We start from the raw sequence: 15299 nt of genomic DNA on the forward strand, positions 1-15299 counted from the left end.
AAATTAGATAAAACCTGATAATTTTGTTGTTTGGCTCTTCCATATCTTAATAACTTTTTCACCTCCTTTATCAATATTTTTCTAACAGAAATTTATACAAATTTTTCTGCAATTGTGTAATTGTTAATTCCTTCCTATGATTCTGCACATTTTTGCTTTTAATTGTTCAAAACTATATTGTTTGGTGCATACAAGTTCATGTAGTATGATCTTCTTTTTGGACTGTTTTTTTAATGTAGTATTTTTTTTCTATTTATATTTAAATGATAAAAAATGGTTCTGAAGAACCTAGGGCCAGGACAGGAATAAAGACGCAGACATAGAGAATGGACTTGAGGACACGGGGAGGGGGAAGGGTAAGCTGGGATGAAGTGAGAGAGTGGCATGGACATATATACACTACCAAATGTAAAATAGATAGCTAGTGGGAAGCAGCCACATAGCACAGGGAGATCAGCTCGGTGCTTTGTGACCACCCAGAGGGGTGGGATAGGGAGAGTGGGAGGGAGACACAAGAGGGAGGAGATATGGGGATATATGTATATGTATAGTTGATTCACTTTCTTATACACCAGAAACTAACACACCATTGTAAAGCAATTATACTCCAATAAAGATGTTAAAAAATGCTCTTGTGTCTGATATTGATAGCACTATATCATTTTTCTTATTCTTTGCATTTGTTTTTCCCCCTTATTTTGTGTCTTTAATCAGTTTAAACATGCTTTATTTTGTAGTTGCTATTCAACTATTCTATAACTTAAAATCCCCAAATGTTTTGTAATTTTAGGTTTATTTATTCTATCAACAAATACTAACTGAGTTCTTATAAGTGGCAGGTCTTTTGCTTGGTGCTGAGAGTATATCAGTGGGGAAAACAGATTAAATTTTCTGTTCTCAATGGAGTCTACATTCTAGTGGTAGGAATCACAACATAATAAATAGGGTAAATTTTATTATATTTTATAAGATTAGTCATATGGAAAAATATAGAACAGGGCAAGTGGATTTGGTAGGTCCACAGTGATAGTGGGAGTGGTTGAAAATAAATGAGCTGTCACATTTGGTTTCATTTAAAAGATGGTATTTGAGCAGAGACTTAAAAGAGGTGAGAAAGTGAGCCACATGGCTCTCCAGAAGAGCTTTTCCAACCCTAATGGGGAAGCATGACTGGCATCTCCAAGGAACAGCAAGGAGGTCAGTGTTACTGTAGAAAAGAGAGTTTGGGGAAAGAGTAGGAGAGGCCAGAGAATGGAGTGGGTGTAATGGGTAGGCAGATCATGTAGGGCTTTATAAGCCTTAGTAAGAATATCGACTTTGAATATTATTTGAAAATAGATTAAAGGGTTTGACAGCGGAAGCATGGAGGGCATTTAGGAGACTATTGCTGTTACCTAATTATGATGATGACTTGAACCAAAGTAGAAACAGCAGAGATGATAAGAATTGATCAAATAAAGATTATATTAAAGGTAGAGCCATTAAGATTCCCTAAAGTACTGGATGTGAGGTATGAGAGAAAAGAGGAGTCAGTAATGTCTTTGAAGTTTTGAGCCTGGCAACTTAAAAAATGGAATTTCCATTAAGTAACTATATAGAATATGTTTGAGGGTGGAGGAGAAAGGAGTTCAGTAATGGATATGTTAAGTTTGAGATGTATGTTAGACATCCAAGTGGAGATTTCAAATGAGCAATTCAAAATATAAGTGTGGCGTTCACAGGAGAGGTGCAGGCTAGGGATTTAAAATTGGTAGTCATGGCATATAGACAATATCAAGCCAGGGATTAGATGAGCTCCCCATGGGAGTGTGTATAAACAGAGAAGAGAAGTCTAAAGGCTGACCCCTGGGGTACTATCATGTTAAGGTTGACTGTAGAAGAGGAGGAATTAGCAAAAGAGACTAACAGGAGAAGCCAGAGAGATAAGAAATGAATCAGGAGAGAGTGGAATCTGGGATCAAGTGGAGAGTGTTTCCAGGAGGTGGGAATGCCCAGCTGTATCAAATGTTGTAGTTAGGTAACGTAGGTTGAGGATTGAAAACTGACTCTTAGATTTAGTTATGGGGGACCACAAGTAACCATAAGAGCAGTTATGATGGAGCAGTTGGAGCAAAAGCTGGATGATAAGAGGGGAATTGGAACAGGTGAGTAAAGACAACTTTTTCTAGGAGCTTTGTTGCAAAAAATGTGCAGAAAAAAGGGGTCAGGATCTGGAGGGAAAAGTAGAGTCAAGAGATCTTTTCGTGTGTGTGTGTGTGTGTGTGTGTGTGTGTGTGTGTTTTAAGATAGGAGAGATACCAAATTTGTTCCTCAAAGTCACCATGAAGAGTGGAAAACTGAAGGTGTGGGAGAGGGAAAGGAAACGTATTGAAGTGATGTATTTAGTCAGGAGGGGATGGTGTCTAGTGCATAATTCAAAGGGTTAGTCTGGGATCAAGGCACAAACTTTTCGTCTACAGTTAGAGAAGGAAGTCTGGTAATCTGACAAGTATGAGCAGATAGGATGATGGAAGATTGTGGAAATTATTTTTCTCACTGCCACAACTCTTCCAGAGAAGTAGGAAGCAAGGTCATCATCTGAGAGGATGGGAGAGAAGGTACCGAGGGTTTTCGAAGAGAGAAGGTACAGAACATTGGAGTAGGAGAGTGGAAGAATGGAGAACGGACTAGGATGTATAGTCAGATTCCTTGGCAGTACTAGGTCACTGGAGGCTCTGGTTATTAACTTAAAGTAGGAACCAGTCAGTGTTTCAGTATTATTCTCAGCCATGTTCAGCTTTAACGTGCAGGTGCAGAGAAGACAGGTGGATTTGACTGCTTAGTGAATACCATAAAGGTAGATAGAGGTGATGGAGTGGACAATATATGCCTAAATGTAATGCCTGTCCATGATTTAAGCTGGTTAAGGAGAGGAATGATTGGGATATCTAGGGGGTGTGGGACTGTGGAAAGGTGATGGGATCAATGGATCGGAGATCCTGGTGGGGTTGATGGATTGCTGGCTTCTGGGTACTAGAGAGAACTGAACTGGAAAGATCAGTGAAAAGACTGATTTCATCTTAAGTAGGGTATCTCTGTGGCAGTCCTGTGTGGAGACTACTGGAATTATGAACTCCCAGAGAGTTCTTACATTTGCTCCTGTTTGGTCATCCAAGGGTATTGCCACCTGGATCCACCTTTTATCTTAATTTCTCTGGGAGTAAATTTTAACCCCAAGTTTCCTTGAGGGTAAACTGAGATGTCAATTTCTTAAAGGAGACTTTGAAAACTCTAATTCGGAGTCCAGGCCAAGACAGATAAGCTTTTCCGTTGTCTTTCTTTGCCAATGGGTGTGGCTCTTCTAGTTCCAGCTCTATGTAAGACAGTGGGGTGGAGATGGGGTTTCAAATTTGCGTACCAACTCTCCTTCTTTCTTGAATTCAAGATTTTCACCCGATTGAAACTCAAGTTCTTTGGTTTTTGGTTACTGAGATTGGCGACTTTTCTAGAGACAGCCACATATGTAACATTTTATTCCTTATTCTTTTTTAGTTAAGGTCTTGAGTATTTCTCTTTCTTGTAAACTGAGATATATATTTAAAATATTGTTTACCATATTTTATCTATCATTTCCAGATATTTTGTAGCAGAAGATTTTACACGTTATCTAAACTGCAAATTACCAAAAACAGAGGTTCATTATCTACATTTTGATTATAATTTTGCTGATGTGTATATTTCCCCGTTCCTCCATAATCAACAATTCTCTGTTGTTGTTGTGGTTTTTCCAAGTGGGCATCCTATAAGGAGCTCGTACCAATTTTTTTTCTAGTAACTAGGTAATAATCTCTATCTCTTAATAGGTAAATTTCCATTTTAATACCTTTTGAGTACTGATATACTTGGGATTTTATCCATTATCTTATTTTATTGTTCTATTTACTATATTTATTCTTTGTTTCATTTTTAAAAATTTCCCTTGCCTTCCATTACATTAATAAAGTTTTTAAAATCTTTCATTTTTTCCCACTCTGTTGGTTCCAAATATATAGATTTAATTATGTTCTTATAGCAATTACCCTTAGATTTTTAACTAAGAACTCAAATATCAATTTTCCAATACATTCTAGTTATTCATTATTTCTATTCTCCTTCTGAAAAAGAGGACTTTAATATACTTTAATTACCCACTCAACACTCCTCCTAATTCCTTATCGTTATAGCGCCATTTTGTCATTGAACATTTTAAACACAAAATAATTATCATATTTTACAATAAAATTTTTATTATATTTATAAATACTTCGCTTATTTCATTGCTGGAAATTTTTTATATGCCTCTCCTTCCCTCTAGATTATACTCTTCTTCATGAAGTACACCTTGCAGTAGCTGTCATGCACCTAGATAATCTTTATTTTACTCTCACTCTTGAAACACCATTGAGCCAGGCACATTCATTCTGGAGTTCCTTCTTTCCACCAAACTTGAAAGATGTCACTTTTTTCTCAAGAGAAATGTAAATTCTGCTTGAGTTTCAATGGTGAGATTCTTTTCAATCTTATTTACATAATTCTTCTGAGCAATTTTCTACATTCCCATCACTGAGCCTCAACAATTATCAATTCAAGATCAGTCTTGTCTAATCTATAGCCTTACTCATTCCCTCCCCCCATATTATTTTGAAGCAAATGCCTAACATTATATTTTATCTGTAAATATCTAAGTATGTATCTCTAAAAGTTAAGGACTATTCTGTTTTAGCATAATCACAATACTATTATCACAGCAAACCAAAACAAAACTAATAATAATTCTCTAAAATCATCAAATATCTAGTCAGTGGTCAAATTTTCAGCCATCTCATATACATAATAATTTTTTAACAGTTCTTTTGAATCAAGATCCAAATAAGGTTACAACATTGCTTTAGTTAATATATCCTCTAAGTCTGTTTAACTTTTTAGGTTTCTCCTCCAATTTGTGTTTTCTTATAATTCTTTTGTTAAATAAATCGAGTCCTTATTTTCCTGATTGCTGGTGTAATTCAATATATTTCTCTGTCATCAATATTTCCTAAAAATTGAACAAGATTTATGTTAAATTTTTTGTGTGTGTGCCAAATTGTTTTCTTCCATCAGGAAGACATATTTCCTGTTTGCCTCTCTTTTTGTGATGTTTACAGTCATTGATGTTCAATGTCTAAATCTATTATGCTTTCTTATTTGCAAATTTTAACATACTAAGGACACCTAAATATAGACCAGTCACTTTATCAGGTTTCACTGAAGCATTTATAATTTACCATTCTATTAATCTCAACTGAAGAAGAGTTGTTTTTGTTATTATTGACTTTTCCAGCTCCTGACCTTCCAACAGATTGGCTACGTGGATGCCTGACCACCACTGAATAGATCTTCCTGCTTTGGGCCAACACACTAGTGCTCTCATGACATCACAGTGGATGAGTTGGTAACAGGTGGGGCTCAGCTACATCTCAAACTCCCAGATCTCTGCAAAAGCAGTCAGAAATGCACTGAAATCAAAGCAAATGCAGAGAAAGCTTTTGGCAGTAGTGTGGAAATAGTAGTGTGGTGAATGTAAAAAAGAAATAATATGACTAAAGCTTGAAATGTTACATTTTCAAGGTGATGCTATGTGGACATATATTATGGCATATTGAAAATAATCTCACTCCGTGAAAACAAAACCAATTTAGTAGAATGACAATGCCAATAAACACAAACCAAAAAACCCCCAAAAGTACCTACTCTATTTCCTACACTGGAGGAAATAGAAGAGACCAAGCCATAATATTGGCTCCCTCCTGATACATATTTATTGGGATAAAGGCAGCGGTGACTGACTTTTTAGTTGGAAAGAAGAGCAACACAGAGAGTATGAATAACCAGAGAAACAGTATTCTTATCACAATTAAAAAAAGAACCAGAAAAATAAACAACCAGAGAAAGGCTGAAAGTAGGAAGATTTTTGAGGGAAAACAAAAAAAGGATGACATATAAGTAATAAGGCTGAAGTAAGAAAGAAAGCAAAGGTGAAAAATAATTCAATGTCCTTGGAAAGTAGTATTGCAATATTAAACAAATAATGAAAGTATAAATACCCTTTGATCCAGTTATTCTACATTTAAGAACAATTCTAAGGAAAAAGCTTGATATTCGAAAACAAAAATCCATGTCCAAGTTGTTCAACATGTGGTTTATAAATACAAAACTATGAAACAGCTACCCCCGTATATACATCTGGGGAATGATTAGATAAAAAACAGCATATAGGATTAAAAAAGTCAATCAAAATGTTGTTTATGAAATATTAATGACATGGGAAACTGGATATTTTTTAGCACTAATTATTTTACATATATATGTATATAGAAAATATGTATATGATAGAATATCAATGGATATATATAGTGATAATAGATGTATAATGATAACTATGATTTTTAAAATGATACCAAAATTAGGAAATAGCTTCTGGGCAAATATCAAATCCAAATCAGTCTCAGTAAAACATGTTCTAAAGATAAAATTGAGGGGGTGGCTGCAGAGAAACTAAGCCCCTGCTCCCCAACTATTGAGCCTGCACTCTAGAGCCCATGAGCTACAACTACTGAGCCTGCATGCCACAACTACTGAGCCTGCATGCCACAACTACTGAAGCCCACGCACCTAGAGCCCCTGATCCGCAACAAGAGAAGCCGCCACAATGAGAAGCCTGCGCACTGCAACGAAGAGTAACCTCCACTTGCCGCAACTAAAGAAAGCCCGTGCGCAGCAGTAAAAACCCAACACAGCCAATAAATAAATAAATTAATTAATTAATTAATTTTAAAAATTAAGGGTGTGAATGTAAAGTCTTTTGGTAAAACCTCAGAAAAGTCTAAGGGGAATATTTCTGTTGAACAACAGGCTTTCAAGAAGCACATAGTATTGTTCTTAGGCAGTCTTAGCAGAAGCTTAAGGTAGAAAAGGGTTTATCTCAAAAAGATTTGTGTGTGGCTTTTGTCTAATGAGCCAAATTTCAATGAGATTCATGGGAGACAAAAAAATTTTAGGAGAATTGCATTGCAGATACACCACCAGTTTGGATGAAAAGGGATATAAATAGCACAAAATGAAAAGAGGCTTTATATTACCTCAAATTTATAGAGAAATGTAATATCTCATACATATTAAAAAACAAAGGTATCCTATAAAAGGTGTTGAAAAGGAATTCTCTAAAATATCACTACTGTTTCTGTGTGGTGGGGCCTTGGGATGATGTCTTTTCTATCTCCTTACACTTATCTGTATTTCTCAAATGTTACATTGATGATCCCTCTAAAAAAGCACAGAAACAAACAAACAGGAATGTAAGAAGTCAAAACAAGATCAACAGTCAATATCTGTTCCACACATGGGTAGGTTAATAACCATTTCCCCTCCTAGCTATTGTCATGTTTCACTCCCTTTCCTTGACAAGCTTCTTGAATGTATGGACGATGTTTATCCTGCAGTTGTTTCCCACAATTCTCTCTATAAGCCCCTGAAATTGGGCTCATGTCACTCTACTCTTCTGAAAATGATGTTCGATCTTCACCAATCACAGACTGCTTTCTAATGAACATTCTCTCAATTTGTGATAGTATAACTCCCTTCTTCTTACAAAAGTTGAAAAGTACTTAAAATAATCTCACAGAAAATGGAGAAAAAACTTCAGCAAGGGAGTAAACATGATCCTGTTTTAGAAAAATTACTCTGCTGTTCATTGGGAGGACAGATTAAAGAGAGCACGGTTGTAGCAGAATGACAATTTGCATTTCCTTTTCTGTGAGATGTCTGTTCATGACCTTTGCCCATATTTTATTATTGAGGTGCTAGTGTCCTTCTTATCAATTTGCTTGAATTCTTTCCATTAAAGTATTATTAATGATCTTAATTCTTTTTCATTTTCTTTTTTCACACACACACACTGTATTTTATTTTTACAAGCGATAAATAAACTGACACCAAGCATTATAAATGGATGACCACAACAAAAGCAACAATGATTGTAATTACCAAACACGAAACACACTCATACTATGTCATAATATTGACATTCAGTCCAGTAATCCTCCACTGTAACAGCTCCTTTACTTTGCAGTGATAATTGATTTGTATATTTTTTGCCTCTGAGTCCTTGTGGGATTTTTTTTTTTTATTCAAACAGAAAGTCACAAAAATTATAATCATCCTCATCAGTTCACTCAGTCCCATGTAATTAATTTTGTTTTTCATCTTGATCTTTTGTTAGCACTTTTATGAATTCATCAGTTTTCCATTAGAGTTCTGAAAATGCTTATTCATTCAGTTCAGCAGTATAGTCAGTTACCAGAAACGTGTACTGGTCAGAGTCTTTTCCATGAATTCCTTGAAGATGAAACCCTTTTATAGGAACATTTTTGCAAAAGCATCAGAGTACACCCAGAACTGTCTGTAAATGACAAAAGACTTAAAAATGATGACGGTTAAAGATTTGATGAAATTTCATAATAATGCAATTGGCAAGGAAATTTAGTTATTTCTGAGATATACATTTTAAAGTAATAACTACAGTTATGACTTATAGCATTATACCAGAACAAATAAGATTTTTAGAAATTTCATGTAATGTCGGAAACATTTATATTAACATATTTCCATGCAAATAACCCAAAGAAAGTTTAGTATTAGTTGTTTTGTTTGTTTGTTAATTTTTTTATACTGCAGGTTCTTATTAGTCATCAATTTTATACACATCAGTGTATACATGTCAATCCCAATCACCCAATTCAGCACACCACCATACCCACCCCACTGTGGTTTTCCCCGCTTGGTATCCATACGTTTGTTCTCTACATCTGTGTCTCAACTTCTGCCCTGCAAACCGGTTCATCTGTACCATTTTTCTAGGTTCCACATACATGCGTTAATATACGATCCATCCACGTCTCAACAAATGACTCAATTTCGTTCCTTTTTATGGCTGAGTAATATTCCATTGTATATATGTATCACCTCTTCTTTATCCATTCATCTGTCGATGGGCATTTAGGTTGCTTCCATGACCTGGCTATTGTAAATAGTGCTGCAATGAACATTCGGGTGCATGTGTCTTTTTGAATTATGGTTTTCTCTGGGTATATGCCCAGTAGTGGGATTGCTGGGTCATATGGTAATTCTGTTTTTAGTTTTTTAAGGAACCTACATACAGTTCTCCATAGTGGCTGTATCAGTTTACATTCCCACCAACAGTGCAAGAGGGTTCCCTTTTCTCCACACCCTCTCCAACATTTGTTGTTTGTAGATTTTCTGATGATGCCCATTCTAACTGGTGTGAGGTGATACCTCATTGTAGTTTTGATTTGCATTTCTCTAATAATTAGTGATGTTGAGAAGATTTTCATATGCTTCTTGGCCATCTGTATATCTTCTTTGCAGAAATGTCTATTTAGGTCTTCTGCCCATTTTTGGATAGGGTTGTTTGTTTCTTTAATATTGAGCTGCATGAGCTGTTTATATATTTTCGAGATTAATCCTTTTTCCGTTGATTCATTTGCAAATATTTTCTCCCATTCTGAGGGTTGTCTTTTCGTCTTGTTTAAGGTTTCCTTTGCTGTGCAAAAGCTTTTAAGTTTCATTAGGTCCCATTTCTTTATTTTCGTTTTTATTTCCATTACTGTAGGAGGTGGATCAAAAAAGATCTTGCTGTGATTTATGTCAAAGAGTGTTCTTCCTATGTTTTCCTCTAAGACTTTTATAGTGTCTGGTCTTACATTTAGGTCTCTAATCCATTTTGAGTTTATTTTTGTGTACGGTGTTAGGGAGTGTTCTAATTTCATTCTTTTATGTGTAGCTGTCCAGTTTTCCCAGCACCACTTATTGAAGAGACTGTCCTTTCTCCATTGTGTATCTTTGCCTCCTTTGTCATAGATTAGTTGACCATAGGTACGTGGGTTTATCTCTGGGCCTTCTGTCTTGTTCCATTGATCTATGTTTCTGTTTTTGTGCCAGTACCATATTGTCTTGATTACTGTAGCTTTGTAGTAAAGTCTGAAGCCAGGGAGTCTGATTCCGCCAGCTCCGTTTTTTTCCCTCAAGACTGCTTTGGCTATTCAGGGTCTTTTGTGTCTCCATATAAATTTTAAGATTTTTTGTTCTAGTTCCCTAAAAAAATGCCATTGGTAATTTGATAGGCATTGCATTGAATCTGTAGATTGCTTTGGGTAGTATAGACATTTTCACAATATTGATTCTTCCAATCCAAGAACATGGTATATCTCTCCATCTGTTGGTATCATCTTTAATTTCTTTCATCAGTGTCTTATAGTTTTCTGCATACAGGTCTTTTGTCTCCCTAGGTAGGTTTATTCCTAGGTATTTTATTCTTTTTGTTGCAATGGTAAATGGGAGTGTTACCTTAATTTCTCTTTCAGATTTTTCATCATTAGTGTATAGGGATGCAAGAGATTTCTGTGCATTAATTTTGTATCCTGAAACTTTACCAAATTCATTGATTAGCTCTAGTAGTTTTCTGGTGGCATTTTTAGGATTCTCTATGTATAGTATCATGTCATCTGCAAACAGTGACAGTTTTACTTCTTCTTTTCCAATTCGTATTCCTTTTATTTCTTTTTCTTCTCTGATTGCCGTGGCTAGGACTTCCAAAACTATGTTGAATAATAGTGGTGAGAGTGGACATCCTTGTCTCGTTCCTGATCTTAGAGGAAATGGTTTCAGTGTTTCACCATTGAGAATGATGTTTGCTGTGGGTTTGTAGTATATGGCCTTTATATGTTGAGGTAGGTTCCCTCTATCCCCACTTTCTGGAGAGTTTTTATCATAAATGGGTGTTGAATTTTTTCAAAAGCCTTCTCTGCATCTGTTGAGATGATCATATGGTTTTTATTTTTCCATTTGTTAATATGGTGTATCACATTGATTGATTTGTGTATGTTGAAGAATCCTTGCATCCCTGGGATAAATCCCACTTGATTGTGGTGTATGATCCTTTTAATGTGTTGTTGAATTCTGTTTGCTAGTATTTTGTTGAGGATTTTTGCATCTATATACATCAGTGATATTCGTCTGTAATCTTCTTTTTTTGTAGTATCTTTGTCTGGCTTTGGTGTCAGGGTGATGGTGGCCTTGTAGAATGAGTTTGGAAGTGTTCCTTCCTCTGCAATTTTTTGGAAGAGTTTGAGAAGGATGGATGTTAGCTCTTCTCTAAATGTTTGATAGAATTCACCTGTGAAGCCATCTGGTCCTGGACTTTTGTTTGTTGGAAGAATTTTAATCACAGTTTCAATTTCATTACTTGTGATTTGTCTGTTCATATTTTCTATTTCTTCCTGGTTCAGTCTTGGAAGGTTATACCTTTCTAAGAATTTGTCCATTTCTTCCAGATTGTCCATTTCACTGGCATAGAGTTGCTTGTAGTAGTCTCTTAGGATGCATTGTATTTCTGTGGTGTCTGTTGTAACTTCTCCTTTTTCATTTCTAATTTTACTGATTTCAGTCCTCTCCCTCTTTTTCTTGATGAGTCTGGTTAATGGTTTATCAATTTTGTTTATCTTCTCAAAGAACCAGCTTTTAGTTTTATTGATCTTTGCTATTGTTTTCTTTGTTTCTATTTCATTTATTTCTGCTCTGATCTTTATGATTTCTTACCTTTGCTAACTTTGGGTTTTGTTTGTTCTTCTTTATCTAGTTCCTTTAGGTGTAAGGTTAGATTGCTTACTTGAGATTTTTCTTGTTTCTTGAGGTAGGCTTGTATAGCTATATACTTCCCTCTTAGAACTGCTTTTGCTGCATCCCATAGGTTTTGGATCATCGTGTTTTCATTGTCATTTGTCTCTAGGTGCTTTTTGATTTCCTCTTTGATTTCTTCAGTGATCTCTTGGTTATTTAGTAACATATTGTTTAGTCTCCATGTGTTTGTGTTTTTCACGTTTTTTTCTCTGTAATTCATTTCTAATCTCATAGCGTTGTGGTCGGGAAAGATGCTTGATATGATTTCAATTTTCTTAAATTTACCAAGGCTTGATTTGTGACCCAAGATGTGATATATCCTGGAGAATGTTCCGTGCGCACTTGAGAAGAAAGTGTAATCTGCTGTTTTTGGATGGAATGTCCTATAAATATCAATTAAATCTATCTGGTCTATTGTGTCATTTAAAGCTTCTGTTTCCATATTTATTTTCATTTTGGATGATCTGTCCATTGGTGTAAGTGAGGTGTTAAAGTCCCCCACTATTATTGTGTTACTGTCAATTTCCTCTTTTATAGCTGTTAGCAGTTGCCTTATCTATTGAGGTTCTCCTGTGTTGGGTGCATATATATTTATAATTGTTATATCTTCTTGTTGGATTGATCCCTTGATCATTATGTAGTGTCCTTCCTTGTCTCTTGTAACATTCTTTATTTTAAAGTCTATTTTATCTGATATGAGTATAGCTACTCCAGCTTTCTTTTGATTTCCATTTGCATGGAATATCTTTTTCCATCCCCTCACTTTCAGTCTGTATGTGTCCCTAGGTCTGAAGTGGGTCTCTTGTAGACAGCATATAGATGGGTCTTGTTTTTGTATCCATTCAGCAAGCCTGTGTCTTTTGGTTGGAGCATTTAATCCATTCACGTTTAAGGTAATTATTGATATGTATGTTCCTATGACCATTTTCTTAATTGTTTTGGGTTTACTTTTGTAGGTCCTTTTCTTCTCTTGTGTTTCCCACTTAGAGAAGTTCCTTTAGCACTTGCTGTAGAGCTGGTTTGGTGGTGCTGAATTCTCTTAGCTTTTGCTTGTCTGTAAAGCTCTTGATTTCTCCATCAATTCTGAATGAGATTCTTGCTGGGTAGAGTAATCTTGGTTGTAGGTTCTTCCCTTTCATCACTTTAAGTATATCATGCCACTCCATTCTGGCCTGTAGAGTTTCTGCTGAGAAATCAGCTGTGAACCTTATGGGAGTTCCCTTGTACGTTATTTGTCATTTTTCCCTTGCTGCTTTCAATAATTTTTCTTTGTCTTTAATTTTTGCCAATTTGATTACTATGTGTCTCGGTGTGTTTCTCCTTGGGTTTATCCTGTATGGGACTCGCTGTGCTTCCTGGACTTGGGTGCCTATTTCCTTTCCCATGTTAGGGAAGTTTTTGACTATAATCTCTTCAAATATTTTCTCGGGTCCTTTCTCTCTCTCTTCTCCTTCTGGGACCCCTATAATGAGAATGTTGTTGTGTTTAATGTTGTCCCAGAGGTCTCTTAGGCTGCCGTCATTTCTTTTCATTCTTTTTTCTTTAGTCTGTTCCACAGCAGTGAATTCCACCATTCTGTATTCCAGGTCACTTATCCGTTCTTCTATCCGTTCTTCTGCCTCATTCTGCTATTGATTCCTTCTAGTGCAGTTTTCATTTCAGTTATTGTGTTGTTCATATCTGTTTGTTTTTTTTTTTAATTCTTCTAGATCTTTGTTAAACATTTCTTGCATCTTCTCGATCTTTGCCTCCATTCTTTTTCCGAGGTCCTGGATCATCTTCATTATCATTATTCTGAATTCTTTTTCTGGAAGGTTGCCTATCTCCACTTCATTTAGTTGTTTTTCTGGGGTTTTATCTTGTTCCTTCATCTGGGACATAGCCCTCTGCCTTTTCATCTTGTCTATCTTTCTGTGAATGTGGTTTTTGTTCCACAGGCTGCAGGATTGTAGTTCTTCTTGCTTCTGCTGTCTGCCCTCTGGTGGATGAGGCTATCTAAGAGGCTTGATGGGAGGGACTGGTGGTGTGTAGAGCTGACTGTTGCTCTGGTGGGCAGAGCTCAATAAAACTTTAATCCACTTGACTGTTGATGTGTGGGGCTGGGTTCCCTCCCTGTTGGTTGTTTGGCCTGAGGCAACCCAACACTGGAGCCTCCCTGGGCTCTTTGGTGGGGCTAATGACAGACTCTGGGAGGGCTCACACCAAGGAGTACTTCCCAGAACTTCTGCTGCCAGTGTCCTTGTTCACATGGTGAAACAGAGCCACCCCCTGCCTCTGCAGGAGACCCTCCAACACTAGCAGGTAGGTCTGGTTCAGTCTCCCCTGAGGTCACTGCTCCTTCCCCTGGGTCCTGATGTGCACACTACTTTGTGTGTGCCCTCCAAGAGTGGAGTCTCTCTTTCCCCCAGTCCTGGCGAAGTCCTGCAATCAATTCCCAGTAGGCTTCAAAGTCTGATTCTCTAGGAATTCCTCCTCCCGTTGCCGGACCCCCAGGTTGGGAAGCCTGACGTGGGGCTCAGAACCTTCACTCCAGTGGGTGGACTTCTGTGCTATAAGTGTTCGCCAGTCTGTGAGTCACCCACCCAGCAGTTATGGGATTTGATTTTACTGTGATTGCGCCCCTCCTACCATCTCATTGTGGCTTCTCCTTTGCCTTTGGATGTGGGGTATCTTTTTTGGTGAGTTCCAGTGTCTTCCTGTCGATGATTGTCCAGCAGCTAGTTGTGATTCTGGTGTTCTCACAAGAGGGAGTGAGAGCACGTCCTTCTACTCCGCCATCTTGGTTCCTCCTCCTCTTTTTCATTTTTGCGATTAATTTTCTCCCAGCTTCTCATTTGTCTTATGATTTTACTTTTGTATTTCTGAGTCTTTGTTTTTATTGTAAATATAATATATATGTTCCTTATAGCAAATTCAAACAATACAGACATGCATAAAGCACAAAGCAGAGAGCAGGATAACATGGTATGCAAAAATCATCCTGGATTTAAACCAACACTTCCTCCACTTTTCATGCCTTCTCAGTTTGTTTATAGCATTGTTTAAGATTGTGTGTGTATCTGTGTGTTTTCAATAGAGATTTTCATTTTTCCAGGTTGGCGTGGTGTTTTGGATTTGAAGGAGAAGAGAAAGGGAGGCTTGTTGCCTCTGTTGAATTCCCATGCCCCTTCTGCCTAAAATCGAGAGGAAATCGCACTGACCTAGAACTTACATGGAAAGTGTGGCAAAGTATTTTGGTGACTGAAGGGACAATATGAACCAACCCTATATGTCAGACATGATTTGTCTAGTTGTCTATAAAAACAAATAGCAAACTCATTAAAAAGTATTAGGGAGGGGCTTCCCTATTGGTGCACTGGTTAAGAATCCACCTGCCAATGCAGGGAACATGGGTTCGATCCCTAGTCCGGAAGATCCCACATGCCATGGAGCAACTAAGCCCGTGCGCCACAGCTACTGATCCTGCACTCTAGAGCCCGTGAGCCACAACTACTGAGCCCACGTGCTGCAACTACTGAAGCCTGTGAGCCTAGAACCTGTGCTCTGCA

This window comes from Balaenoptera musculus, chromosome 5 (assembly GCF_009873245.2).
Source record: "Balaenoptera musculus isolate JJ_BM4_2016_0621 chromosome 5, mBalMus1.pri.v3, whole genome shotgun sequence".
NCBI classification, from domain to species: domain Eukaryota; kingdom Metazoa; phylum Chordata; class Mammalia; order Artiodactyla; family Balaenopteridae; genus Balaenoptera; species Balaenoptera musculus.